Below are 23523 nucleotides of genomic sequence, written 5' to 3'. Positions count from 1 at the left end.
TCTTTTGGTTAGACTAAACAATCCAAGCTACTTAACTCTCTTTTCATAAGGTAGGTTTTCCATTCTTTGGTTCATCCTAGTACCCCTTCTCTGCACCTGTTCCAGTTTGAATTCATTTTTCTTAAACATGGGAGACCAAAATTACATACAGTATTTCAGACGAGGTCTCACCAGTCCCTTGTCCAATGGTACTAACCTGTCCCTGTCTCTACTGGAAATACCTCACATGATGCATCCTAGGACTTCATTAGCCCTTTCCAAGGCTGCATCTCACTGTCGTCTCATAGTCATCCTGTGATCAACCAATACATCCAGGTCTTTCTCCTCTTTCACTTCCACCTGATATGTCCCTAGTTTATAGCAAAAAATCTTATTGTTAATCACTAAATAAGGTCAGGAAACCCTGACAAAAACAATAGCAACAAACACGTTATCTGTCAGGAGCACAGTTGGCTTCCAGCTTGGTCACTAGTCAACCCATCAAGCTCAGCTAAACCCAGAGAGCTTTCTCCAAATGGCCATGCATCCTGATTGGGCAGGCGAGTCTGTAGCCTGCTACTCAAGCCTTGTAGCAGCACACCAGCTGCTCAATGCATTCTATGCCCACACCTGAGCTAGCCCTGCTCCTGCCTCCAGCCCTTGTTCCAGCCACGATCTCTGTCCCATCCAGGCTAGTCTTTGCCCCCCAATCCTGACTCTAGATCTAATCTTTGGATTTCCTCAACTCTGACTTTGACTTACCCTTGGGCTTGGTGTCCCGATCCTGACTCCGCTTCTGACCCTTGGCTTGGCTCCTCAACTCTGATTCCAGCTTTCCCCTCACTGACTTCTGGATCTACCTGACTCCTGGATCTATGCTCACCACTGCTCTGAACTACCACCACAACCACCTGACAAGGTTCACTCCACTCACTAGGTAGGCTGCCCATGTCCCCGCAGCTTACACCATCTAACCTTGTGCTCTTCTCTGGCTCTTCCATTGTGCCTTTTCTGATCTGTGTCTGACCTTAAACCTGGATCCTAATCCCATGGAAATCAATGGCAACATTCACATTGATTTCAATGGGTGGAAAGTCTTGCCTTTAGACTGTGTGCTCTTCAGGTTAGGGTCTGGTCTTATTTTTCCCTCTTGTACTGTGTCCATCATGTTGTTGGCACATGATAAATAATGAATGATAATGTTTTTTTCAGATCCTTTAGGTCCTTCTTTCAAGAACTCTAGTTCAAATTATTACTGGCTGTGCCTTGACTAGTAGATATTTTGAAACTTTTTTGATTGATTGTGGATCCTTTGAAGATCCCTTTCATTTGGTAATAGAGCTATCAAAGGCCCAGTGTGGCTTATTATTTTACAGAACTGTGCACAAATGAACACACAGTTGTTGTTGTTTTTCTTCATTATTCTTTATAAGCGTCAAATCATAGAAACTGGAGATGGAAAAGAAGTATTAGCATAATCTAATGCATCCCCCAGCCAATCCAGGATTGTTCCCTACAGTATCATATTCCTCCCTCCTTGTCCAGTTTAGTGTTAAATATGTAGATAGTACAGACAAAAAATTACTGTGGGATGAAGAGTGTTCTGTTCTGTTTGTGTAAAGTAATGGTGAGTATACATCTTTCCCAACCTAGTTAACAGACAACTTCCAAATAGTATATAAAATCCAAACACCCCTCATTGCAAAGGTTTAGCTTTATTAGTGAAGAAAACAATACAACCAAAGCTTTTTTTTTATCCAGCATGTTGGGGGAGTGGGGGATGCCGGTAAGTGAAAAATGCTGGTTAACTAAGGGGGAGGGAGTTTGGGTATGGGAAGGGGTGTGGGGCTAGGGGTTGGGGCGTGGGAGGAGGTGGGAGTGTGGGCTCTGGGATGGAGTTTGAGTGTGGGAGGGGGCTTGGAGCAGGGAGCTGGGGTGCGGGAGGGGTTACGGAGTGCCGAATCTGGGGGGCACTCACCTCAGGCAGCTCCCCACAAATGGCAACCTCTCCCTGCTGCTCTTAGATGGAGGGACGGCAGGTGGCTCTGCACACTTCCCCCGCCCTTCCCCAAGCGCTGGCTCTGCAGCTTCCATTGGCCAGAAACCACTGGCAATGGGAGCTGTGGGGGCGGCACCTGCGGGTGGAGGCAGCACACAGAATCGCCTGGCTGCACATCTGCCTAGGAGGAGCTGGGACAGGTCATCGCCTGAGGTGAGCGCCCCCTGGATCCGGCATCCCGCACCCCCTCCCGCACCCCAACTCCCTGCCCCGAGCCCACTCCCACACCCAAACTCCCTTCCAGAGCCCGTGCCCCACACCCGCATCCTCTCCCGCACTCCGAACCCCTCATGGCCGTTATGCCACCTAGAAGCAGCAGGGATATGTCGCTGCTTCCAGGGAGCAACACGGATCCAAGTAGGGAGCCTGCCAGGCCTGCACCAACCGCATAGGTGGTGCGTGAACTGCAGGCTGGGAGAGGCTAGTCCCGAGCCCCACCTCTTCCTCCCCAGGCCCCGCCCTTTCTGCGCACCCCCCCCCCCACTGTGGCCACAGGCCTTTCTGCCCGAAGCCCCTCCTCACTGTGGCCACCAGCCCCCACCCCAGGCTAGCCCCCCTCAGCTCCGGAGTGCTGGGAGGGCAGGCGGCGCAGCCCCAGCCCGAGCCAGGGCTGCCACACTACCGCACGCAGAGCAGGCGGGAAGCAGGAGAGGGGGCTGGGGGTGGGGCATGGGCGGGGCTATGCCTGGCTGTTTGGGGAGGCACAGCCTCCCCCAGCCTATGGTACCTGCTGTCCATGGCCAACTGGATTTTCTATGAAGATTAGAAATGCCGGTTTATAGAGCTTTCCGGTTGATACAGGGCCAGATAACACAGCTGTTACTATAATAAGATATCATGAAGTTCAACAAAGACATTCTCCTTAGCTTTGGCCACTCCTAGGTTTCCTCACTCAGAATTGTTCAGTCTGCATTCTAGATCCCATCTCCTCAAAAAGCCACTCCCACTTCTCTTATATCCCTGATGGCTAATAAGTCACCTACCTCCATAAGTCAGTAGAACATTGTTAACCATATTCCAGCAGGATCAACACAGAATGGGATGTTTCAGGAAAATGTTGTCCAATGGGAATATTTATGTATATTTCCCCCCCATTCTGATAGAGGATTATACATCTCACCAGCATCCTATTGTAATAATTGGGCCTATAAATTTATCCTAATTGTAAGGTGAGAAGTAAGTGAAAAGTCATAAAGCTTCACACTAACCTAGAACAAAAAATGTTGATGGGAAAAGGTGAAAAAGGGAGCCAGAGAAACTGAATGAGTACAAACAAAAAGGCCTATTGCTATAAGTCAGGGACTCTGTTCAGATCATGCCAGGTAACCAAGAGAAGTGTGGGACTGGAAACCAGTAAACCAAAGTTGGTGTGTAGGAAATGAGGCTTTATTGGTGGACAAAATAATGAGAGATGGGCTATTCCACTCATCATTCCCTTCTTCAAAAGTAAATGCTTGTTGGAGATCATTAGCAGAAGAAGCTGTTGGCCAGCAACCACTGCAGCAAGCTTTATCATCATGGCTGCCACGCTCACAGGTGCCTGGGACCCCCAGATATGCCATAACACCACTGGACCTTCATAATTCTGATCCCGAGAGATATCCTGACCAGACCAGGCCAGTGGGAGGTGCCCAGATAACATCGTTACTTCCACTGGCTCTGGCTAAATCCCAAACACCACCTGGGATGTGAGACTTTGTCATCTCTCCACTGTTTGTGTGTTCTTTTCCTTCTCTCCAACCTTATTCCTTTTCTTTTCTATATCTCTCCTTTTGCCTTATGTTTAATAAGTGTCTGGTTTCGCTGGCCACGACCGTGTATTTTGCAACACGGCTCTAAGCCTGTGACCGGAAAGAGGCAGTTAAAAGCAATGCCCTAAACTGCTGGATGCTGGTACAAGTTTGCCCAGTCTCAGAGCAGCTAATAAGACTGTGCGCTGCTCCTGTGTTTCTCCAGCAGTGAAGTTGCAAGTGAAAGTCAACACAAGAGTCAGAAGTTGCATTTTCTATCTTTGCTATTGTTTTCTCTACCCTTTTGTGTGTTTCTCTTGTTTTGTCTTTCAGGAAACAGTACTGGACTTCAGCAACAGCTCTAGCCCCTTTCAACTAACTTCTTCTCTTTTTCCCCACAGAGGACAATAATTACCATTTTTAATATCATTGCAAAGACTGTCCTTTTAAAAACCCTCTCCAGCTGAAGGGAAGGGGAACAAGGGATATAGTTAAAATAAAAGCTTGATTTAATATTTTACATTTCAAATGCTTTTTCTGGGTCTTTAATAAAAGGGTAAAAGGATATTTAATGGTGTGTTTGCCATGGCACTGAGCAGGCTGCGGTCTCTGTATATCAACCCCCAAACCTTGTTTACAACTGTTTAATATTGTACAGTGACAGGATCATGTTAACACCTTTGACCCTTTGGGCCATTTATTCCATCAGAATTAATTCAATAATCCACAGAGAATGAAATTTCTAAATCCGTCATTCAATGTTTCTTTCATGTAGCAGCCCACTTCTGGGTCTCCTCGCCGTTCGTATGTAAAAATCAACAATGAAATTATTGGGATCTCTACAGTTTAATGCTCTTAGGGTGACCAGATGAGGGGAAGAAAATATCGGGACACATGGGGGAAGGGGGAGTGCCCGCCGGCAGAGAAAAACAAAACAAAAAAACACAGTGCTGCCGGCGGATATCGGGACAAAATGTGTCTCGACCAAAGATCGGTCGGGATGGTCCCGATAAAGTCGGGACGTCTGGTCACCCTAAGTGCTCTGTAACAAATCACCTTAAGGTGAGCCGTAAAGACTTGTGCATACATATGTAGTTTTGAATTTGGGGCCTTACAATGAACTCAGACCAACAGCAACAAATAGCAAACCACAATTAAGTGAATTAATGTTTTTTTCAGATAACAGCATTTATAAAACTGTATTTTGCCTAGTAAATGCTATCTTCTGCTCTCAATGCCATAAGAAAATAAATGATAATTAGTGCAATGGCATGATGAGGTCAAAACAACATTTCCATTTCCACTTAGTCCTTTCAAAGCCTTCCCCACCCCTTTTTTATTTTTGCTTCCTTTAAAGCATCCGTGTACCAATGAGTTCATTTTATTAGCAGATATCTGATTAGATTATCTTTGCCTAACTGCTGCAATGCCATTTAAATATTTTTCCTTTTTTTCAGGTGTTCAGTTATTAAATTATCTATAGTATTCTTGTTTTAGAACCATAACTTTGACAGATCTTTAATGCCAGGAAGAGTCACACAGGACATTTTATCAATCTTACTTCTTCATATCACACTCCTATATAGTTTTTGGTCCACTGTCAAGACAGTCTGATTGCCCTACATTTTGCTACAAAGAAACTTACAGTGAGTTTTGGTGTTCTTTAAAGTGAGCCTGCTATTATTTCAGGTAGACATTTCACCAAACATCTCTGCCATTGTAATGTCTCGATCCCGATCTACATGGTACATCATATTGTCTGGTTTTATGCACTAAGATCAACAACATTTTACAGTACAAAAGATAGAGGTATACAGCAAAGATATCTTCCAAGGTGAGACCATGCCAGTTTCAAATGATGTAAGGAGAAACAAATTATTTTTCCACGTGCCTGCAAACAAGGTATTTTCTGCATTCGGTTTAAAATAACAAGCTAATGCTAAGAAGAATCCCATTAGAGAATGCCAGTGCTGGTCACAAACCAAATGAGTTCTGTCATGGTTCTGTTACTTAGAATTATACAAATGTCAGGCTGGAAGGGATCTTGAGAAGTCATCAAGTCCAGTCCCTTGTGGTAGGACCAAGTTAACCTAGACCATCCCTGACAGGTTTTTGTCCATCTTGTTTTTAAAAGCTTCCAATGATGGGGACTCCACAACCTCCCGTAGAAACCTATTCCAGAGTTTAACTACCCTTATAGTTAGAAAGCTTTTCCTAATATCTAACTTAAATCTCCCTTGCTGCAAATTAAGCCCATTACTTCTGGTACTACCTTCAATGGACATGGAGAACAATTGATCACTGTCATCTTTATAACAGCCCTTAACACATCAGAAGCTCTACCCCAAGTTGAGAGGGTTGAGGCATTGATCTCTAATCAGTCATGGCTGAGGAAGGTTGGCAACATGATCTTAACTATCTACATGAAGCCCACAGTGGGCAATGTTTATAAACAAATGTGATTCTTTATTCTTCGTAGGTGTTATTAATCACTTCCTTAAAGAATTCAACTGACCCACCAGCCATTCTGCCTCGTTTGTCACCTACTGTCAGGATTCTTAATGTGCTGCCTATGGAGTTGCCCAGTGATTTATCTATTTTGAACTTGAGTGTATTATTTCATTGTGATGGTGCAGTGGTGAGGGAACTAGCCTGAGATGTGGGTTTAAATCCTTGCTCCGGTACCTCTCTGTGCCTCAATTCCCCAACTGTACAAGAGGGGTAATAGCACTGCCCTGCCTCACAGGGGCGTTGAAAGGATAAATACATTAATGACTGTGAGGTCCTCCGACGCCATGGTAATGGGAGCCACATACGTATTTAAAGATACTGATGTTATGAAAACTTGAACCATTCAATGGTATACGTGTCTTTTTGAACCTATGTTTGTGGACTGTAAACATATCTGTGCAATTATTCTTTTTGTAACTGCTACGTGCTACATGATGCTGTTTAACATGTTGATGGATGCAAATAAAAACAGTTTGAAAAAGAACTGCAGACTGAAGCCTCAAATGTGAACCCATTTGAATTTCAGGGGTCGTAGTTTCATTATTAGGATCTGTACCCAATACTCACAGTTGGAACAGGCCTGTTTTCTAGTTTGGATGCTGCTGAAACGTAATGAGATTTCTGCCATTTATTCCATCCACCTTGATTATCAGAACCTCATCTAAAATAAGGCCTTGTTCCTTAATGTTCATGAAAAGATCCTTTGCTTATCCAAGTGTCCTTTTAACTGAATTACTTAATTATGCAATAGAATGAGGGACACTGATCATTTTGTGATACTGCCTATTTGCATATAATTCAATAACATAGGAATAGGGCATCAGAGTTACATTGGCATAACACGCTGTCCTCATCACTGAAATCTGTAGTGTGTAGTGTACTGAATGAGGTTTGGCCAGCTAATGCATGAGCTTATCAGATCTCCCAAGCTGAGCAGAGATGAGCGGGATTAATACTTATGGCCAAATTTTATTTCTATTTAAATCAATGGGAGATTTTTGCCTTTAGAAAAGACGTGTCTAAGCAAGTCCCAGGATTCTGGAGAGTCTGGTGTTGGTGAGTCAGTAAGTAGTAATGCATGGAAGAAATTATATAAAAAGAAGAGTTTCTTTGTGGAAAATAGAACCATTGCAATGCTGACAATGATCAGTATTTTATTTTAATTCTCCAAAGATATGATTAGAATATTTTCTCAGAGTCTTTTCCAATAGAGACTGATCACAGATCTCAGAGCTGGAGTGTTTTAACCCTATTTAACTTAATTTAAATTTGAGATAATTACCATTTGGAGCACCCTTGCCCCCTTACCTAAACCACACAGGTAATCCCATGTGGAAAGTGCATTAAGATCCTCCACTGAAGTACACTAGGTGCATGCAAACCCTGTATTCCAATCTTGTGCAGATATAATCATTAATACTCTTGCATGTATAAGAGAGTAAGTGAATCCTACACAACACACACAAATTCAGGGGACATTTTAATTCCATTGGAAACACAGGAGGAAAGCATCAGTGTCTGCCAAGGGAAAAGGACAAAAACTCATTGACATTTTGAGGATGGGACAAACAACAGCTATTTCAGCAAATGACAATTGTAAAGACATATTTGACTGTGTCTCTTTAAGGAGAGAAGAAGTCAGGAGCAATTGTATTCATAAGTGCCGCAGGCAACTCTACATGCAAAGTGCCATAACAGAAAGATACACTTGCTCCATGTGCTTTTATTTTATTGGTTTTCTACCATTGATCCACACCAGATCTTGACATCTTTACTCATGCAGACCTCTGACAGACTTCAGTGGAAGTTTGCCTGAGCAAGGACTGCGTAAGGACTTCAAAGAAAGGACCCTGAGGAAGACGGGAGATGGTGACTTATCTGTTACTTTCCATGGGGATTATTTGTTAGGACCATATGCCACTGTGACATTATCTGATTAGAGCATGACCATGCAAATCATTGTTGCTACCACTGTTATATAATTGCAACGGATCTTATACAAAATGTGATGCATGGCCAGAAAGGGTTAAGCATCCTGCAGGATAAATGGCCTAGAGTCAACCTTTAGAGACATGTTAGAAATGGTAATTAGGGCCATTCCATTTTAGATAGGCTAGAACTTTGAAAGGCGAACCTGTATTGTTAGAGAATTGGAGGTGATACTAATTGTATGTGTTTACTTATATCTTGTTAGATGTTAGCCATGTAAACAGACAGTTCCTGTCTGTCACTATAGCTATTGATTCAGAGATCAAAAGGGAATATTGACATTTAGATGAATTCTTGAGTGAAATAATGTCATTGTCTATGTCTCTTTAAAGTTTGTGATAAACAGCTTAATGGATAAATTACCTTATGTTAATCCATGTAGTTAATTACCGGAGATGCTTAGGAAATAGATCTACTTCAAAGCCTCGATGATTGCCGATTGTTCACCTAAGTACTCCATGCTGCCAAGAGAAGTCTGGAACTGTATAAAGATGTCTTGGGTCCTGATCCTTTTTTATCTCAGATCTGCTTGATGCTTCATGCAGGGGAAGCTTAAGTCCTTAGACTGAGATCTCCAGAGTCCCATCTGGATCACCCTGAATATGGACATTGGACTATAACATATGAACTAATTCTGAAAGAACTCTTTGCAACTACAAAGCTCAACATCTCTACTCTGAATCTGATCTCAGAACTGTACTCATGTCTGTATGTATACTGATCTTTTAACCAATACTCTCTCTCTCTTTTCTTTTTTAATAAATTTTAGTTTAGTTAATAAAGATTGGCTGTAAGCATGTATTTGGGTAAGATCGAAAATAGTCATTAACCTGGGAGGTAATGTGTGCAATCCTTTGGGGCTGGTAGAACTTTCTTTTATGATGAATAAGATTTTAATCAATCCTCATCATATTTGACTTGGCTGTCTGGGTGGAGGCCTGAGGCTGGGTTGCTTTAAGGGAACTGTGTTGTTGGCTTCTGGGTAATCAGTAAGGTTTTATAGAAGCTGTTTTGGTAAATCTAAGTATTGGAATATCCACCAGTTTTGGGGATTGTCTACCCCATTTTTTGCAGTTGACCCTAATTGAGTAACCTCAGTGCAGCTCCCTGGGATCCCTGGTCACAGTCACCAAAACCAAACATGGTTCTGCCTGACACTCCTCATTCACATTTTTAGGAAAACAGAAATGATGTATATACCTATCTCATAGAGCTGGAAGGGACCTTGAAAGGTCATCGAGTCCAGCCCCCTGCCTTCACTAGCAGGACCAAGTACTGATTTTTGCCCCAGATCCTTAAGCAGCCCCCTCAAGGATTGAACTCACAACGCTGGATTTAGCAGGCCAATGCTCAAACCACTGAGCTATCCTTCCCCCCACTGTATGCTGATTTACACCAAAGTCCATTTGAATCAGTGGGTGTCTAACAGCTGCTCCCCAGATAACATGGTACCTACCAAACGGGGTTTAATCTAAGTTTATCTGAAATGAGGAGTCTTCCAAAGATTCATGATGTCACTTTTATTAGGATGCATGCCAATTAGCAATGGAAAATTAATTAGGGAAGATGAAAGGCATTCTTCACCTGCTGCCTTCCTTTTTCATAGGAACAGATATCATGGTCTGGCATTCCTAGGGGCTGATCCTGCATACACTTACTATCAAGTTGTCACAAGGTAGCTGGTCCCTATGAGAAGACCTGGCCCAGCTCCCGTGTGTCAGAGCAGGTGAGCCCAATCCAGGCAGTTAAAAGGGGCGAGGCTACAACTGAGCTTATAAAGGGCTGCTAGAGGCCAGGCAAAGGGGGACTGATTGGGACAGGCTGTGTCTAGGGAAGGGAAGCCATGGAAGAGTGGAGCTAATTCCTGTGGTGAGTTCCTGGAACAAGGGACCAGGAGCTCGGGGAGGCGTCCCTGGCACTAGTGCTCTTGGAAGGGAGAAGAGCTGACTAGAACTGGGAATCTGCCAGAAGCATGAGCACCAGAGACCCCTGGGAAAAGTGGCTTTGAAGCCTCAAAGCAAAGAGTGAGTTAAAAGACTATTTTCTGTTTGTTTGCTCACTTATGTTGAGAAAATAAACTTGCTTGAAAGAGACTGGGCATGGCAGGACATACTTGGCCAATAGCTGGAGGGGGAAGAAGCATGGTGATATAGGCAAAGGCTGAACTATCAGGAGGGGGCCAACTGACTTCTCAGTGACTTTGAGGGAATGCTCTTGATCCTACAGATTGCACCTGGTAGTAAGTGTTTAGAGGATCGGCCTCGTAGTTTGCATTATCTCATGTTTAGGCACTTGCAGCAGCTTTTCCATGGGGGAGAAAGGGATTTTGAAGCATTTTTTTTGTAGGAACTGAGGGTATGTCTACACTGCAGCTGGAGCAAACCTCCCAGCTGGGTGGACAGACGTGCTACCGGGGCTTGAACTAGTACACTAAAAATGTCAGTGTGGATGCTGTGACTTGGGCAGCAGCTCGGATTCTAAAGCCCACCCGATTCCCTGGGTCTGAGTTCAGGTGGCTAGCCCGAGTCTTCACTGGAGCTACACTGGCCAAACTGCTATTTTTTTAACACATTAGCTCAAGGCCCACTAGTTCGAGGCTGTCCACCCAGCCTGGGAGGCTCATTCCCAGCTGCAATGTGAATATACCCATAGTGTGACAGAGTGGGATACGCCTGCGTCAAATTATGAGTTCTATTTTGCAGTATGTGTGGAAATATGAGCGCTTTGCACAAGTCTGGACCCACTGCAGGGCAGCCTATTGTACTGCACTCTGGACAGCTGAAGAGGCTGGGAAAGGTGTTTGACATCTCATTGAAGGACTATCACTGAAAACCACAAAGGCTGCAAGCTTTGATTATCTTTGACTTTGATTATCTCTTATCCACTGGCCTACCCATGGAACAATGTTTTTTCTACGTAGGGGTCCTCAAAGGTGTTTGAGAGGATCAGGAACTTCTCAGTGTGAACACATTGCAAAGATATGGAGGCACTATTTAAGAGTAAGGCTCCTCTCTGAAGGGAGATGGACCATCACCACGTAGAAGAAGGCCTTGCAGGAGAGAGAGGGCAGGCAGGGCACTTCCCAGCCTGACATGCTGGTGAAAGATGGGCTCACAGAAGGGGTGAGTTCAGGCTGGAGAGGATGCATCTAAGGACTTTTGTTACGTTCAAAGGTCTGCAGCTTTCAAATGCTTTAGGAGTAAAGTCACAGAGGTTGAGAAATTCCTTTACTAAGTCTATGTTCCCTACTTTCCTGCCACATTGTCTCTAAAGGAGGTAAGCTAGAAGCCCTGAGAGCCCACAATCTAGGTACAACTCTGAGGGAGCATGTGCAAGTGAGTGAGGAAGGCTCTGGCGGTCTGAGACACTGGTGCCAAGATCTAGGGTAGCTGGATGGTGGAAGGAAGGGCATCAGACAAGAGTCTGGGTGCTAGAAATAGTGAGTAGACTCTTCTCAGACCCAGCTGGTTTGGAAGCATGTGGGACCCAGCAACTGGGTCCACTCACACCAAACTGGTGACCGTGGAGTGCTGGGCCAGTTTGTAACACACAGAATCATAGAATCATAGGACTGGAAGAGACCTCGAGAGGTCATGTAGTCCAGTCCCCTGAACCCATGGCAGGACTAAGTATTATCTAGATCATTCCTGACAGTGTTTGTCTAAAATGCTCTTAAAAATCCCCAATGATGGAGATTCCACAACCTCTGTAGGCAATTTATTCCAGTGCTTAACCACCCTGACAGTTAGGAAGTTTTTCCTAATGTGCAACCTAAACCTCCCTTGCTGCAATTTAAGCCCATAGCTTCTTGTCCTATCCTCAGAGGTTAAGAAAAACAATTTTTCTCCCTCCTCCTCCTTGTAACAACCTTTTACATACTTGAAAACTGTTATCATCCCCCCTCTCAGTCTTCTCTTTTTCAGACTCAACAAACCCAATTTTTTCAATCTTCCCTCATAGGTCATGTTTTCTAGACCTTTAATCATTTTTGTTGCTCTTCTCTGGACTTTCTCCAATTTGTCCACATCCTTCCTGAAATGTGGTGCTCAGAACTGGACACAGTACTTCAGCTGAGGCCTAATCAGCAGAGTAGAGCAGAAGAAGTACTTCTCGTGTCTTTCTTACAACACTCCTGCTAATACATCCCGGAAGGATGTTCACTTTTTTTGCAACAGCATTACACTGTTGACTCATATTTAGCTTGTGGTCCACTATGACCCCAAGATCCCTTTCTGCAGTACTCCTTCCTAGGTAGTCATTTCCCATTTGTATGTGTGCAACTGACTGTCCCTTCCTAAATGCAGTACTTTGCATTTGTCCTTATTAAATTTCATCCTATTTACTTCAGACCATTTCTCCAGTCTGTCTAGATCATTTTGAATTTTAATCCTATTCTCCAGAGCACTTGCAACCCCTCCCAGCTCTCTATCCCATTATCTAAATCACTGATGAAGATATTGAACAGAACCGGACCCAGAACTGATCCCTGCGGGACCCCACTCATTATGTCTTTCAAGGATGACTCTGAACCACTGATAACTACTCTCTGGGAACAGTTTTCCAACCAGTTTTGCATCCACCTTATAGTAGCTCCATGTAGGTTGCATTTCCCTAGTTTGTTTATGAGAAGGTCATGTGACACAGTATCTAAAGCTTTACTAAAGTCAAGATATACCACGTCTACCACTTCCCCCTTATCCACAAGACTTGTTACCCTGTCAAAGAAAGCTATCAGGCTGGTTTGACATGATTTGTTCTTGACAAACCAATGCTGACTGTTCCATAACAGTTACATGACATAGGAAGCCTCACTCTGGATCAGACCCAAGTCAGTATCCTGTCTCTGGCAGTATCCAATACCAGAAGCTTTAGAGGAAGGTTTAAAAACTTTAAAGCAGGTAGATGTGGGATAATCTACCACACACATCAGTTTCATCCTTTAAAAACCCTCTCATGTACGTAGAATATTTCTCCTGATTTCTTTAAAGGTGACTGAAGTTGGTTGGGAATTTTCCATCAACACTTTTTTTTCTGGAAGAAAAGTGGGTTTTTGACTAAACAGAAATTTTCATGGGGAGTGCTTTCCTCAGAAATGCTCAATGTTTCACCAGAAAACTGAATTCTTTTGGTGTTTGGTTTGCTATACTCTTCATAATCCTAAATTCCTTAGTCAAGTCCCTTCCTTACCTACCCTAGTCTCAGATCCATCTAATCAGAAGCCAAACTTCTCTTGGTAGGGCATTCAAAGATCAGGGACAACAACGTTCAGAACTACTCACTGCTAGGACCTGTTCCTCCATCTTGTGTCATAGTAGCGATGAGCGTTAAAGGCTATTTTCAGATTTAACTCTCAACATCTTCCATTGTGACCTAATCCTTATAGGCTGTCCTCACCGTATACAAGTAGATTTATTTGAATAGCACTTACTCCTGGCAACAGTATAATGCTTTACAATGTTCCATACTCAGGAACAAAGAGCAGTGGAATCTTCCTTAAGGAGTGCATCTGAAGAAGTGAGGTTCTTACCCACGAAAGTTTATGCTCCCAATACTTCTGTTAGTCTTAAAGGTGCCACAGGACCCTCTGTTGCTTCCTTAAGGAGTGTGTATCTCATTGATAGAGAAAGGAGGTGACTCATTCATAGCCAATCATTGTTACCGAATTGCAGCGAATCTTCAGCCCATTCATACAATGCCAACTCCCCCTCACTTTTCCCATGTGAAATGCCATCCATTGAGCTAAACCAGCTCCCCGAAAGAATAATATTCAGTTAAGCTGGAGTGAGTGAATAAGCTTGTGTAAAGTGATGGGGGTGTTCACCTCACCTTGGCATCTACTTCTGCTGCATCAAATGAATCCATTTTCATTTCAATTCAATTCAGTTAGATTTTGTTGGCATGACAAGCTATACGGGGGCTGCCAAAATGTAAGGAAAAACAAGATCCTTCAGATAACTGTCAGGGGAAGAGGATAGAAGCACTGGAATGGGTTACCTAGGGAGGTGGTGGATCTCCATCTTTAGAGGTTTTTAAGGCCCGGCTTGACAAAGCCCTGGCTGGGATGATTTAGTTGGGGTTGGTCCTGCTTTGAGCAGGGGATTGGACTAGATGATCTCCTGAGGTCTCTTCCAACCCTAATCTTCTATGATTCTATAGAACCCCCCACATTGTGTCTGGGGTCTGACCCCCTGTTTCTGTATATAATTACTGTCCCTTACTGATCTGGTACCTACCAGGTTGCTTCATAATGCGATGCTGTCTCTCTCCTTTCTCTCAGGATCAGATACAGTTTTTTACATCACTTTTAAATAAGATTTTGATGCTTCCTAATAAGTTGAAGAAATATTTTTCCCGGACATCCTCATATCTCTCAGTCTCTCCTCTGTCACACGGGGTTGTATAATTCCTCTGCTCTGGATTTAAACAGAGTCTCATTCCCCCCAGTTTCAACCTCGAGTTTGAAATCAATGGGAGTTAGGCACCTAACCTGCTTACAGGTGCTTTTGAAAACCCTACTAGGTGTCTATCTGCAGCTTTAGATGTCTAAAAGCTAGAGCTGGTCAAATATTTTCTAACCGAACAGTATCCTGGGAAGGTATCGATTTCATCAACACGTTTGCAGGAAATTATCAAAATGTGTTTCAATAAGATCAAAAAGTTTCATTTTGTCTTTGACCTTTTTATATTATACATTATGTATTATATACTAGTAGCTGAAAGCCTGGGCTGTCACATGGGTGTGGCAGTTTAGCCAAGTAATCCACCCTCTGTGCAGACTCCCTCACACAACCAGCGAAACTGTTGCATGAAAATTAGCTGCGGAGTAAGGCTGCTGATTGGTTTTGTTACCTCTGATATCACAATGGCCTTGAGCCCTTGGCATGGCATAGATACATGCCTTACTGTAACGGCACACTGCATGGGTATGATTAAAATTGAAAGTAACTGACCAAATCCCAGTAGTGATTGAATCTGGTGATATTCTGAAGAAAAAGAGCTCTCAACCCGGCTTGTAGCTGTTTCTATCGCTTCACACTCACTCAACAGACTCTCTAGGCTGCAGAGTGGCATACAGCATGACAATCCTGGAATTTAGATTAATGATATTGTATCATATAGTATAATTAATGACAAATTCAAAACAAAATAAAGTCCAAATGAAATGTTTCCACCTAAGGATAGGGTAGAAACAAAATATTTTGGGAATATATATATATATTTTTAAATGCATAGATTTCAATATTTAGCCCCAACTCCAAAGGAAACAAAATTTCAAACTTTCAGAATTTCTGATGGGATGAAAATTCCATTTTTCAACCAGTTTACTAAATACCTTGGAAAATCTGGGCCAGGGTGCATTATGTACATCTATTAAATACAACAAAGATATAACTTTCAGTCTAGACAGGCCTGGAGGTCCAGTTTGCTCCTATTATTCATATGGGACCTCTTCCTGAAGGCAGAATGCCTACTGAAATCCTAACCAGTCCTGACTCTGCTGAGAGTTTTGCCCAAATAATGGGCCTGATTCTCCTCGCTTTTGTGCTGTTTTTACAGTTGTGTAATTCCACTGACTCCAGTGAAGTGACTCAGGATTGACACTGGTGTAAGCAAAAGGCGAAACAGGCTGTGTGACTGCAGTACTGAGTCCAAGGATTGCAGGATTGGGTCCATTCGCCTCTGGTGCAACTCCCTTGAAGTAAATGAGTTGGGAGTGGACCCGGCCCATGGTGCTTAGAATATCATTAGTTAAACTACAAAAGTGGTTTTAAATAAAAGATGTAACTTGTCATGGGGATGATCTGTGTGAGTCTTTGTATTTTAATTGCAAAAAGCACATTTCAATCTTATTAAAGAAGCTGCATTAGTAATTTCGTACTATTCAGCCAAAAACTCTGTTTGCACTAAGAAAGTAGACAAATAGCACCCTCTGCAGTGAGCAATGTGGAACTGAGAGCTAATTTGCATCAAAGCACATTACTTGGCATGTAACTGGCACTCCTTGCCCTGAAGAAATACCCATCCCCTGACCTCTGCTGGTAGAACACCATTTAACACTCAGATCTCAGTTGGTGGCACAGATGCTGCATCATTTGGTGCTAATGTGAGAACCCAGTCAGGCAGATGGATCTCCATTGTGGCAGTGCTGTATGAGTTGTGTGCTGCCGGGGGGGGGGGGGGGTGGCACCCAAGCACCAGCTCAACCAACACTAGTTGTATGGTTCATACTGTTTCATTTCAATCTTGTTTCTCTGTGAAGGTCATGCCCTCCTCTCAAACAGACCCTTCAGCTCAAGTCTGACTCCAGAGCTTTCATAACGGTATGAAGATTTGACCTCTGCAGTGTTAACAGAAGCAATATCCAAGCTCCGCTCCCCTCAGCTATTTCTTTCTCTCCTTTCCCACTCTGATCTGGCCTGCCTCTTTTGGGCCTATTTTATGGAACAGGATGTTTAGCCATTGACAGGATGTAGAACCTCATTAACTCAAACTTGCTTCCTTAAGAACAGAGGCCAGTTTACAGCTCTCTGGGGTGCCAAACTGGTTGTTCCCTAAATCCCTAGTCTTTCCAACCAATTCCAGTAATTTTAATAAAAACAAAGTTTATTTGGCATAGGATAGAAAATCACCACAAAAACAATCATTTAGTAGATGATAAACACAGTTAAGACTGAAAATTGCAAAGAATAGAGCCCTGAGCTTAATCTGTTAGACAAATTGAAGCACTGGAGAAGAATAGTCTTGTGATGAAGGCATTGGATTGGAACTCAGGAGATCTGGGGTTAATTCTTGGTTCTGCCACAGGCTCTCTGGGTGACCCTGGGAAATTCTCTTAATCTGTCTGTCCTTCACTTTAACCATCGGTCAATTAAGGATAACAATTATTGCTTCCTCCCACTGTTTGTTTATCTTATATATTTAGAACATTTAGCCTCCAAAGTAGGGTGACCAGATAGCAACTGTGGGAAAAAATGGGACAGGGGGTGGCAAGTAATAGGCACCTATATAAGAAAAAGTCCCAAAAAACAGGGCTGTCCCTTTAAAAGCGGAACATATGGTCAGCCTACTGCAAAGGCAAAGTTAACATAGATGTTATGTTTTCAGTGTTGTAGTAGTTGTGAGGTCCCAGGATATTAGAGAGAAAAGGTGGGTGAGGAAATATCTTTTATTGGACCAACTTCTATTGGTGACAGAGACAAGCTTTCGAGCTTACACAGAGTTCTTCTTCAGGGTTCTATGTAAGCTTGAAAGCTTGTCTCTCTCACCAACAGAAGTCGGTCCAATAAAAGATATCACCTCACTCACCCTGTCTCTCTAATTGGTTGTATGCTCATTTACAGACCACCACAGATTAAAGGTTTCATAAAACAGTTCCTTGATATCTTGTTGGCAGTGGTGATGAAATACCCCAGACTTGAAATCTCCCAGAATGACAACATACGTATCGACAAGGCTGCAAAAGCAAATGCCCCCAAACTCATCCCTTCATTTGCCTACCTAAGACTTTCACAGGTCATCCCTGGTCCAATCCACGCAGCCAGTCACACCCTGAATCCAATCTTTGGTCTCAGTATTAAGACTGATGATCCAGTCACTACCTGGGATGGACCATCACCTCATTAAGGCAGTGGTCCAGCTCCTAGGCAACAAGAAAGACCAATGTTTCTGATTTGACCATGAAGATTCATGGACTCCAACAGACCCAAACGCCTGCTAAAGGACAGCCTCACTCCATCCACAGGATGAGGAATCAAGGACCCGGTGAATCACTATCTTTCTACTCTAGCCTCGACCATTGCCCCAATGGCCCCTCTATCCCCACTGCCCGACATAGATCTCCTTGGTTTTCTGATACCCTGTCCTGGAAGAAGAAAGAGGGGTGGAAACTCAAGTGGTGATAGTGGAAAACAAAGTTTGATACAGACAGGATGAAACATAACACATTTCTCAGAGCCTATGCTGAGGCTGAATTACAGGCCCAGAGAACTTTACGATCAGCCTCTACTGAAGCTGCTCAATCTCTCCCCAAGGAGCTACCCAAGGTGGTAAATTGCTCTATCAATCTCAAATGCCTACAATCTGCATCAGAGCCAATCACCAAGCTCTGTGAAGAGCTCTCAGCCTATTTCACTGAAAAGATTGTGCACATTTGGGAAGCCTTCTCAAACAACTTGGATCCTCTTCACCGCCACCCACCAACCAACAGCTCACCTGCCTTCCCAGAGTTCAGTACATTCACTCATCAAGAAGTTCTTGACATCCCCAAAAGAATCTCAACCCAAGACATGAATACCATTTATGTCCTTCCTGGCTTATGAAAGAGACTCATGAACAACTGGTGCCACTCCTGACTGACATGGCCAACAATTCACTCAGAGAGAGAATCTTCCCTCCCTCATTTGAATACACAAGAGTCCAGCTGATGCTGAAGGAACCTAGCCGGGATACATCAGTCACAGCTAATTACCTCCCACTTCTTAGCAGGCTCACCACTACTACCACGATGGCCTCATACTTGGAGATGATAAGGTCATGGATGAAGACCAGCTGGTTGAAGCTGAACCTGAGTGTCACAGGGTGGCACTGGGCCTTTGAGAGAGCAGGGTCCTATGCACCTGGAACTCGTCAGCTACCTCCCAATTAGCCTTATAAGAGGGCACCTGGTCCTGAAAGGAGAGACCCAGGGAGTCAGAACTGCCTGGAAGTGAGGAAAGGGGGCAAGAGAGGGCTGTATGAGAGTCAACAGATTGATAGCTGCTAGAGACCAGTGACATCCCTGGAGGAAGCAGAAGGTGTTTTCAGGGGGGAAAGCAGGAGAGCAGCAGAAGGGTTTGCTGGCTGACCTCCCCGAGGTAGGGCCAAAGGACTGTAGCAGGCTGAAGGCCAGAGAGCAGCAGAGGAAGGAGTCTGATGAATCTAAGCCAGAGAGCTGGAGCTGAGGGCTGGAGAGGGCTGAAGTCAGGGGAGCAGTGGAGGGGGCTTACTCACTGATGTCTCTGTGCTGCGGAGCTACAGCCAGGGGAAGAATGGAAGGGCCTTTGTTTGTTGGTCTGAGGACCAGGGGAGCACAGCATGCCTCCCTGGGAAGAATGAATTCCCAGCAGCGAGGCAGTCGGGGTTTGCGCTGGGAAGAGGTGGATTGCACTTCCATAGGAAGGACTAGGGTGGCTGTCCTGGTAAAAGGACAGAAGAGGAGTGAAGAAGAGCCCCAGTGTGATGGAAGATGCTGGAGCATGGTCTGTGTTATGTCAGTGAACTAGAGGATGTGGTATTTTAAGGAGTATAGGCACAGGGGGTGGTAAAGGGACTAGGTTTGGGGACTTTTGTTATGGACTATTTTGCACTATGATTTCTAGTAAACTGGCCTCCAGGAACGGTATTACTGAAGAAAGGTTACTTGTCTGGATATGCAGAATGCAATGGATATAATATACCTGGACTTTAGCAAGGCTTTTGACAGAGTCCCACATGACATTCTCATAAGTAAGCTGCAGAAACGCAGGCTCAGTGGAACTACCATTAAGTAGATACATAATTGGTTACACAACTGAAAACAAAGAGTAACTATTAATGGAATGATGTCAGATTGGAGGAAGGTCTCAAGTGGGGTTCCACTGGGAATCCCTGCTCTGGGTCTGGTGTTGTTTAACATCTTTATTAATGACCTGGATGTAGGAATAGAGAGCAGACTGATCAAATCTGCAGATGACTCAAAGTTGAAGGGGGTTACAAAAACTCTGGAGGATAGAGCTAAAATCCAGAGGGATCTTGATAAATTGGCAAACTGGGCTATAGACAACAAAATGAAATTCAGCAAAGACAATGTGAGGTGCTACACATAGGGAAGAAAAACCAAATGCACAAATACAGCCTAGGAGATCACCCTTGGCAGCAGCACTGCTGAGAAAGATACAGGAGTTGTGATGGATCACAACCTCAACATGAGTCAGCAATGTGATGCTGTTTCAAAAAAAAGCAAATGCAATTTTGGGTTGCATTGATAGAGGCATAGCAGGCAAGTCACAGGAAGTGATAGTACCTCTCTACTTGGTGCTGGTTAGGCTTCAGCTGGAGTACTGTGTCCAGTTTTGGTCACCAATGTATAGAAAGGATGTAGAGAAACTGGAAAGGATCCAGAGGTGAGTGACAAAGATGATCAAAGGGATGGAATGCAAGCCATACGAGCAAAGGCTGAAGGAACTGGGCATGTTTAGTTTGGAAAAGAGGAGATGGAGAGGAGACATGATAACGGTCTTCAAATACTTAAAAGGCTGCCATAAAAAAGATGGAGAAAAGTTGTTCTCTTTTGCCACAGAGGGCAGGACAAGAGACAATAAGTTCAAATTACAGCACAGCAGGAAAACTTCCTAACTGTAAGAACAGCAGGACAATGGAACAGACTGCCTTGGGAAGGGGTGGAATCTCCTTCATGGGGGCTTTTCTAAAAGAGGCTGGACAGCCATCTGTCTTGGATGGTTTAGAACCAGCAAATCCTGCATCCCCGCAGGGGGGGTAGATCAGGTGACCTTGGTGGTTCCTTCTAACCCTATGGTTCTGTGATTCTATAATGTGATATATCTGGGCTTGAAGCCTTCCCAGATTTGGAAACACCAACCAATACAGAATGCTGCAGTGCATCTCCATAAGAACACTGGTTACCACAAGCACATCAAACCTGTCCTCCGCTCTGTGCTGACTTCCCATAGCCTATTCAATGAAGTTCAAGTTCTCAGTCCTTGTCTTTAAAGTGCCCCGTAGCCTGGGCCCAGGATATCTAAAAATCGACTAAAGCTCTGGCACAGACACCATCTGGTCAACAACTCCACTCCTCTGGCACAATGGGACTCTCTACAATATGGTTAAAGTTCATCTGTGCAGTAGAGAAAACTTTCTTCAGTCTGTGGAATGTACTATCCTAGGAACTAAAGGTATCAAAAGCCTCACCACCTTCCCTCCAAGCGCAGGACATATATATTTTTTAACCTTGCCTTTTCTAACATAAATACCCAGTCACGTGTATAGCCAAACTAAAAACACCCTACAAAAACAAAACACTCCACTGGACACATTTCTGCCCCTAGGGAGAGGATGAGAGAACAAATCTCTTGTGACAGAAGTGTAGTCGTGTTGCTTTATGAACTACTGGAAGGTGCTCAGATACTATGGTGATGAGTGCAGTAAAAAACGATATAGTACAGAATAAAATATAACTTCTTCTGGGCAGGTACTGTCGCTTACTCTGGGTCTGTACAGCACCTAACATAATGGGGCCCTGGTCACAGACAGGACCTTTTAAATGCAACTGTAACACAGATAACACTAGATACCTCTCCAAAATATAAGTCTTAGGGAAAATCTACACTTACAACACTGCACCCATGCAGTTGCACTTTAATGAAGATGCTCTCAGCCGACAGGAGAGAGGAGGTAGCTGTGTCGATGGGAGAAGCTCTCCCGCGGACATAGCACTGTCTGCATGGTACATTAGGGAAGTATAACTACATTGCTCATGGGTATGGATTTTGCACACACCTGAGCGATGTCATTATACCGATATAGGTCTGTAGCGTAGCCCAGACCTTAGCTTTAACCACAAGACCACGATCCTTTCTTTGTGATCAGCCTTAAAAAATTACTTCCTCTCTTTCAACTGTTTAACTTTCCCATTCCATTTGAAATAACTAGAGTGATTAGCGTGGTATTTTGTCATCCCAAAGACATGTAATTAAGGATGAAAGAGCTGAGAACAGAGTCGGGCTATTGAATATCTTTCTCACTTAACTGTCTCTCTCTAATGTAATGCTGTTCAAAACTAAATGCACAGTTTGTCATGGCGCATTAACTTCAGAGCATTAAAGCTTACTTTATAGGAGAACAAAATAAATTAGGATTAAGCTCAAATGTAATTAAGGCAGTCATTTTTCAAAACTGGCTCACAATGATTTTCCACTTCTACTTTATTTACCTTCAATAGCAAAGACTTTTTTTGTCTCCTGGAAGCTACGACTGCTTTAGGCAGCAAGATTTTCAAACATATTTTTGGGAACCAAGGGCATTAGCTGGCACTGCAAAGCGCTAATATAGGGCCAGATTGTAGTCCCGTGTCCTGTCCCATACTGGCCAGCAGGATTGGCTGTCTAGGAGTGGAGTGAAGTTTGCTGCCTTCTAAGGGGTGATGCTCTGGGAATGACTCCCTAGCTACTTCACTCCAACCTCCAATGAGTTCTGTGCCTGATGCCCATAATCTAGCCCTTAATTGTAGGTTTCGGATGCTACTGTTTTTGCAGGCCTCTAACCTGGCATTATTTGGGATTGTTTCTCACACAGATAAAAGCTCTTATTCCTTTGCATGGTTACCGTATTGAAATCAAACTGCAGCCTGCATCTATGCATGTGGAATTAAAGCTGGGCAAACTTCTTTTGACCAATAGTTTATTGATGAAAAATAGTTTCAGTTGATCCAAAGCTGTTTGATTTGGGGCAAATAGTTTTGGCCCTTCACAAAACAGGCAGAGAGAGGGGTGTTGCTTCAGTGTGCCCTCCTACTCAGTGTGATCTTTAGCCCAGTGGTTAAAGCACTCACCTTGGAGACAGAAAACAGAGGTTCGGATTTCCACTCTAGCAGGGACCTCAAATGAGCTGCTTTGATTCACCGATAAATTCTGAAATTTTAGATTTGGTTTGACCCAAACTGATTTTTTTTAATGGACCTGAAAAAAAATAGTTATTCACTGGGCTCTATTTCACATGTATTCCCATGACCTCACATGCGTTGCTGGTTTGGGGCCAGAAGGCTCAGCATATTGCAGGATTGAGCTCAAAATGTGGAGCTTTGGTTCACATAAATACCTGCAAGGCTGGGTATTAACATGAACTATTCTAGTCTCTGGAAACTGCTAGAATACAGAATTCTGATGTGAAGAGATTCTCAAGACTCTCAGCATTTCCTTCTTCCAGTTAGTCCAGTAATACCCTACAACAACGTGCTTTCTACCCAACTTTATTTGGAGACTGTAAAGCAGTGCATGGGAACAAAGTGTACTACTACTTTAAAGGACGGGATGGAGCCTAGCACCTGGAGATAATCAAGGAGGCCCTGCCCTGGGGCTGAGCCATATAAACAGGAACAGAAAGCAGAGAAAGAGAGGAGTAGAAGAAGCCAGGTAGGCTCTAATGGGTGGCAGCTGCTCTCTCAGGCACCAGGAGCAGGGCCGGCTCTGGCTTTTTCGCCGCCCCAGGCGAAAAAGCCTCCGA

This window comes from Terrapene carolina, unplaced genomic scaffold (assembly GCF_002925995.2).
Source record: "Terrapene carolina triunguis isolate 2854851 unplaced genomic scaffold, T_m_triunguis-2.0 Scaffold66, whole genome shotgun sequence".
Classification (NCBI taxonomy): domain Eukaryota; kingdom Metazoa; phylum Chordata; order Testudines; family Emydidae; genus Terrapene; species Terrapene triunguis.
The sequence above is the reverse complement of the archived record's forward strand: the minus strand, read 5'-3'. Positions refer to the sequence as shown.